This window comes from Triticum urartu, chromosome 7 (genome assembly GCF_003073215.2).
Source record: "Triticum urartu cultivar G1812 chromosome 7, Tu2.1, whole genome shotgun sequence".
Lineage (NCBI taxonomy): Eukaryota > Viridiplantae > Streptophyta > Magnoliopsida > Poales > Poaceae > Triticum > Triticum urartu.
Window position 1 is genome coordinate 622039173 of NC_053028.1, and position 7767 is coordinate 622046939.

A 7767-nucleotide genomic window follows, 5' to 3' on the forward strand; every position below is an offset into this window, starting at 1 on the left:
GTACTCAGCAAGACTTACATCAGAACTAGCTACATATGCATCGGTATCAACAAGGGGGGTGGTGGAGTTTGACTGCAGCAAGCCAGCTTTGACTCAGTGGCTAACCTGAACTACGACTGCAAGCAACTCTTTTGAGGTGGCGCACACGAGTCCACATATTCACCATTCAATAAACCACTATGGATCCGCTCCCGTCTCCCTACGAGAAGGCCATTCATAGCACTCACACTTATCTTGCGAGTTTTAGAGTATCCACTTTCACTTGTCTATGAACTATGCAAGGGGTCCAAGTTCCCATATCCGAGGAATCCGGCTATTCGAATAGATAATGATAACCCTGCAGGGGTGTACTTCTTCACACACGCTCCCACCACTTATCACCATATACACGTCATGTATCTCGGCAACCTTCAAGCGGAAGCCTGGCGAGGGTGTCGGCCACAGCTTACCTAAACACTCAAGTCTCTAGTCCAGGTGTATCGCCTATCCAGGTTCCATCCACAGGGAGTCCGGCCGAGGTTTCCACATACGGCCCCAAACGATGTGAACAGGGTTCCCGAGACACCAAACGGGCGCCCAGTACACCGTGCCACGGTGTATTTACTGCATCATAGCCCACCCCTAGGGTCAGCGCTACGCACGGCCGCCAACACATAACCTACAAACACCAGAAACTAGTTGCAACTCCTGGACAGAGTACTAGGGTGATTAAGAAGCCGAGAGGGTCAATTAAGGATCCCAATGAGTGGTAGTAGCTGTTCATGGATCATAGACACAGAACTCAGTTCCTGAGGACGGTTTCAATGAGACAACCCACCATGTACTCCTACATGGCCTCTCACCGCTACCTTTACCAAATCGTGTTCACACACAGTAGGACATGTTCACACACCTCCGATTCATTCCCGATGAATCAGACCTGACACAACTCTATGCAATAGCAGGCATGACAGACAAGCATGAATGAGTAGGCACATCAGGGCTCAAACAACTCCTACTCATGCTAGTGGGTTTCATCTATTTACTGTGGCAATGACAGGTCATGCAGAGGATAAGGGTTCAACTACCGCAACAAGTAACAGATGAATCGTTGTTGTCCTAATGCAGTAAAAGAGAGCAGGAGTGAGAGAGTGGGCTTGTATCGGAATGAACAAGGGGGTTTTGCTTGCCTAGCACTTCTGAAGATATCATTGGGTCTTCATCAGTGTCAACGATCACAGCATCGGTACAACGTCTATCGAGAGGGGACAACGACCAGCAACAGAGAAGGAACACAATCAATGCAATGCACAACATGATGCATGATAATGACATGGCAATATGTTGTTGATTGAGCTAATGCAACTAGCAACACCATTAAATGAAGTTGGTTTGAATACAAGATTCAAATTCAAACTCCATATATGATAAGTTATATGCCATTTATTTGTTTTGTCCAAAACAGAGGACAAACATTGTTCAAACATGCATGAAAATGCCATAAACAGATTCCTTGAATTTTTCTGATAATTTTTCATATATAAATTATTTCATTTGGAGTTACGGTTTAAATTCTATGAATTTTTGAAGTTTAAATTAATTTCTGGAATTTCCTGAATAAGAATAAATCCAGAAAAGGTTAACTGCGTCAGCATGACGTCGTTGTGACGTCAGCAGGTCAACAGACCGGGTCCATGTCAAACCTGACCAGTGGGGTCCACTAGTCAGTGGGACAGAAACTAATCCCGCGTTGACTACGGCTTTGACCCGCTGTGGGGCCCGCTGTTAGTGACTAGGTGAGGTCCAGCTGGCGGGGATTGGCACTAATGACCCCGCCACGTCGGCTGTCGCCGGAGTTGGCCGGCGGAGACCAAACCCGCGGAGGCAACGCACCGGACTTGCGCTAAAGGCGACGGGGGCGGTGGCTAAGGGCATCGGGGCGTAGCCCGGACTCGCCCGCATCCAGGGAGGTGGGTGGGTGGCCGTGGGGGCGCCGGAGCTCGCCGGAACGGAGCTCGCGGCGGCGGCCGGAGCTCGGGTGACGATGGATTCAGGGCTAGAGAGTGTGGGAGGGGGAGGTGCTGGTGGCTACGGGTTCGCGGAGACGCGCTGAGCACACTGGTGTGCTCGGACACGGGCTGCACTGCCCATGGCCGCGTCTGCGTCATCGCCGGCGGCGAGGAGCTGACGGCTTCGGTGGAAGATGCAGCTAGAGGACGGGAATGAGCTCAGGGAGGAGGGGGGTAGACGCAGCAGCTCACAGCGAGTTGAACGAAGGCCTCGGCGTGCTCGGGGAGGGGTTGGTGACAATGGGAGGTCGGTGGCGATCTCCGGCGGCAGAGGAGGAAGAAGACGATGGCAACGGCGATGCAGACCGTCCGGGCTTGGTTCCTTCGTCTTGGAGAAACGGCGCGAGGATTCAGAGCTCGGGGGCACGACCGGAGGGCGAGGGGACGGCTGTGGCTGCGCGTACGCGAGACGGTGGCCGGCGGTTGCTCTTGGATGGAGCTCGGGGAGGAGCTAGGGAGTGAGGGAGAGAGCAGAGAATGAGGGAGAGGAGCGAGGGGTCTCCAGGGGGTGTTGTGGTGCTCGGAGCCGTCCCCAGCAACAGCGGCAACCAGGAGCTGGCCGAGCGCGTGCGCGCGCACCGCGGCCACACGCCCTCCTGCCTACTGGCAGGAGGTTAGGGGTGACTGGTGCGTGGGCCTCGTGGGCTGGCTGTCCACTGGGCCGGCCAGGTAAGTCCAGGTAGGCCTTTTTTGTTTTTGTTTTTTTTCTATTTGTTTGCTGTTGTTTTGGCTTTAGTAAAAATACTAAAGCATTTTGTAAAATGCTGGAATAATTTGTGGACACTCTCTAGATTATTCTAGTGGCCCACATTTAATTTCAGCATTATCTGAGCATTTAAATTATTTATAGTATTTAAATGCCCAAAGTCAAATACAATATGAATTAATTCAAAAATCCAGGAATGACCTAGAAATATGTTCATCATTTTTGGCAGAGGTTTTCACCCTTATCAGAAATCATGAACATTTTCAAAGGGCATTTTTGGGTTCATTGAAAATGACTTTAGTTGAGCCTATTTGAAATCCATGTGGTGCTAGGGTTTGAACATCCCCATTTCAAGTTTTTTGAGAATTTAAACATGATGCAAGATGATGATGCAAAGACAAGCAAGGCCAAAGCTAGGGCTGTGACAGCTCTGGGCTCGGGGCTGCCCTCGAGGACTGGCCGGATGATGTCGAGGCCGAAGTCATTCCGCACCGCCGACCGGCGCCCGATCATCAAGGCGCGGGCCCATCTGCCACGCCGGCTGCTCATGGTGGCGCGCAGAAACGCCGGGCCGCGTCGACCTAGTTCGACAGTCGGCCAAAGAAGCCCAAGAGTACCGCAGTGGCGACCAAGCGGGACGAAGCGGCCGCGAAGGCGGCCTGCTTCCGCAAGGTGGTGAAGTAGCCGCAAGCGGTTTCAGCGTAAGTGTCGTTTTTCTTACGCCTTTCTTTTTCTTCTTCGGTTGATATTCTTCTAAGCCTTCTTCTTGACTTATCAAACAGGGCCCCACTTTCTCTCAAACGGGCCCCTACCGCCTCTGTAGTTAGACCCGTGGGAGGGTCCTCAAGCTCCCGCCATGTGGATCCCCGCGCCGATCTCCTAGAGGCGACGGAGCGAAACGCGCGGGAAGCGCAGGAGGAGCAGGAGGCGGAGGAGCGGAGGGCGGCTCAGGAGGTGAGGGAGAACTCGGCGGAGGCGCGGGCCGACGCGGCTGCCAAGGCCCAGGGGGAGGCCGCGGCCACGGAGAAGGAGGTGGAGGCCCAGCGGAACCAGCCTCCGCTTCTCGTCATCCCCCTTCGCGCCGCAGCTCCTGACATTCCAGTGCCCCCAACGGAGGAGACCAGCCGTGGCCAGTCGGCGAAGGGGAAGGAGACGGAACCGACGCCGCCGACTGGAAAGGGCCAAGGTAGCCGGCCCGACGCACCGCCCGTGCAGCCGGCCGGAGCTGAGCTGACTGTCGGGGCGGACCTTGTGGTCCTGTCGCCATCTCGTCGGCGCATGGAGAAGGCGACTTCAGCGCCAGATCCGCAAAACGCCGCTGGCACCGGCCCGTCGACCCAGGACCTGGAAGCGGCTAGCGATAGCTCGTCCGGGTGGACGCCAGGCGGCGGGACGGCCGTGCTAAACGTGGCGGCGCAGGACGTCCGGAACCGGCTTCAGGCCCAAGCTACCGCGCTGAAGCGGTACACTCAAGAATTTCTCACGACGCGAGCGGTGATCCGGGTGAGTCATTCCGCTTTTCGTTCATTGCTCCTAATTTCTTCCGTGGGGGCGCATCAGCGCACCCACTGGGTGTAGTCCCCGAGTTCCGAGTCGGCTGCTGAGCAGGCGGCTTGGAACTTCTTGATAGACTCCGATTGTCGTCTTGTTCTTACTTGTATCACTTATCTTATCTGCAGGAGTATCATAACCTCCGCGCGGCTGCCTTCAACTCCCAGGCCCAGGAGTTGAATCAGAAAACCACCGATCTGGCCGAGAGCCGGAGTAAGTGCTTCATCTTTTGTCTCAAGTGGGGGTGCGTCAGCGCACCCACTGGGTGTAGTCCCCGAGATTCGGGCCGACTGCTGAGCAGTCGGGTCAGATATTTTCCTGACGACTTCTTTCTTCATATCTGCAGGGGCCAATGCTGATTGAGGAGCCAGCTAAGCGGAGCCCAGACCGCCCTTCGCGCCAAGGAGGCCGAGTGCGCCGCCCTGGCTCAAGAACGCGATTCGCCTGGCCAAGAAACTGGCTGACCAGGAGGAGAGCCACAAGGCGGCCCTGAAGGCGGCGCATGACAGCGAGGCCGCCCTCAAAGCCGAATATGAGACCAAGGCGGCGAACTAAGCCGAGGCAAGGCAGGCGCTGAGTCAAGGCTACAGCCGGGTGGAAGTGTCACATCCCTAGCTTCTGGCAGTTCACTAGGCTAGTTTCATGTGTGCATCATGTTTAAATTTTGCCTAAACTTGAAATGGGGATGTTCAAACCCTAGCACCAAATGAAATCCAACTAGGATCACAATGAAATATTCTCAATGATCCCAAAATGCCCTTTGGAAATGTTCATCATTTCTGATAAAGGTAAAAACCTCTGCCAAAAATGATAAACATATTTCTAGGTCATTTCTGGATTTTTGAATTAACTCATATTGTAATTGAATTGGGGCATTTAAATCCTATAAATATTTTAAATGCTCTAATAATTCTGAAACTAGTTGAGGGTTGTTGGGAATAATTTCAATAGTGCCCACAAATATTTTCAGGATTTTTGGAAATGCTCTGGCATTTTTAATAAAGACAAAACGACTGAAGAAAATAGAAAACAGAAACAATTAATAAAAGAGAGAGGAGAAAGGAACCTACCTGGCCCACTTACCTGTAGCCGGCCCAGCTTGACCAGCCCAGCCCACCTACCTCATCGCTCGTCGTCTTCCTCTGCCAGTAGGCAGAGGCGAAGACGCACGCGCGCGCCGGGAGGCCTCCACCTCCTGCTTCACACTGGCGGCGTCCCTGCGAGTCCAGCTGCTTACCTGGAGACGCCATGCTGCCCCCCCCGACTCTCTCTCGCTCTCTCTCTCGTCCCCATCCTCTCCCCTGGCTCTCTCCATCGCACGCACCGAACGCAGCCGCCGTCGCCGCTCACCGTTGCCGCATCCAGAGCCTCCCCCTCGACCCCTCGACGTGCCCAGTAGCTCCGCTACCTCGTTCTCGACCTCCTCGCCAAGCCAAGCTACGCCGGATGCCGCGGGATGCCCTCACCGCCGTCTTCTTCAACCTCGGGCCACCGAGATCGCCGACGACCGTGCGCCCGCTCCGACGCTTCCCCGAGCTCGCTAAGGCCACCGAACGAACCCCTGTGAGCTCCTGCGTGGATCCCCTCCTTCCTCCCCTTCGATTTCGAGCCGTAGACATCGCCCCCTTGACGACCGTAGCCGCCGCCGCTTGAGCTCGTCGTCGGCGCAGCTCCGGCGACCAAATGGTCACCCCGGCGAGTCCAACTTGCTCCCCGCATCACATAGTGCCCAGCTAGACCTTCGCCTCGCTCGTTAGCTCACTGCAGCGCTAACCTGCACCAGCCCCGAACTCCGGCAGCCGCCGCGGGTTCCACTCCAGCGAACTCCGGCCACCCCCGCACCTCCCGTTGGTCTCCCTAGATGCTCACGGGCATGGGCTATCCTCTGGTGCCCCTGGCGCGTCCATCCGTCGCCTCTGGTGAGTTCCGAGCAAACTCCGCCGCCGTTCGAGGTCACCGCCGGCGAGACTCCGGTGACTGTCGACGTGGCCACTTAGTTAGCATTAATCACTCACTAATTGACCTCCTGACCCACTTACATGTGGGCCCAATGCCTAAACTATTTAGTTTAACTTTCTGTTAGATTAGCACTAATTTCAGTGGGCCCCGCTTGTCAACTTTGACTTGGCCACGTCAGCTTTGACCGGGTCCCACATGTCAGCCTCTGTAGCTGACTATGTGTCACTGACTAGTGGGCCACACCTGTTAGGTTTGACCTGGACGGTCTTGTTGACCAGCTGACATCAGCATGACCTAATGCTGACGCAATATTTCCTTTCTGGAATTTAAATAAATCTTAAATGATTTATTATTTTCAGAAAATTCCCAAAACTTCTAAAAATCATAGAAATTCAACCGTAACACCAAATGAAATAAATTATATCTGAAACATTATCAGAAAAATTCGAGGAATCCATCTATACCATTTTCATGCATGTTAGAACAACTTAAGGCCACTGTTTAGGACAAATCAAATGAATGGTATTTAAATAACCACATGTGGAGTTTGAATTTGAACTTTGGGTTCAAACCAACTTCATTTAATTGTGTTGCTAGTTGCATTAGCTCAATCAACAACATATTGCCATGTCATTATCATGCATCATGTTGTGCATTGCATTGATTGTGTTCCTTCTCTGTTGCTGGTCGTTGTCCCCTCTCGATAGACGTTGTACCGATGCTGTGATCGTTGACACTGATGAAGACCCAATGATATCTTCAGAAGTGCTAGGCAAGCAAAACCCCCTTGTTCATTCCGATACAATCCCACTCTCTCGCTCCTGCTCTCTTTTACTGCATTAGGACAATAACGATTCATCTGTTACATGCTGCAGTAGTTGAACCCCTTTCCTCTGCATGACATGTCATTGTCACAGTAAATAGATGAAACCCACTAGCATGAGTAGGAGTTGTTTGAGCCCTGATGTGCCTACTCATTCATGCTTGTTTGTCATGCCTGCTATTGCATAGAGTTGTGTCGGGTCTGATTCATCGGGAATGAATTGGAATGGTGATGAACATGTCCTACTGTGTGTGAGCTAAGTGTGTGAACACGATTTGGTAAAGGTAGCGGTGAGAGGCCATGTAGGAGTACATGGTGGGTTGTCTCATTGAAACCGTTCTTAGGAACTAAGTTCTGTGTCTGTGATCCATGAACAGCTACTACCACTCATTGGGATCCTTAATTGACCCTCTCGGCTTCTTAATCACCTTAGTCCTCTGTCTAGGAGTTGCAACTAGTTTCTGGTGTTTGTAGGATATGTGTTGGCGGCCGTGCGTAGCGCTGACTCCAGGGGTGGGCTATGTTGCGGTAGATACACCGTGGTCGGGCATGCCGGGCGCCCGTTTGGTGTCTCAGAACCCTATACACATCGTTCGGGGCCGTATGTGGAAACCTCAGCCGGACTCCCTGCGGATGGAACCTGGATAGGCGATAAACCTGGACTAGAGACTTGAGTGTTT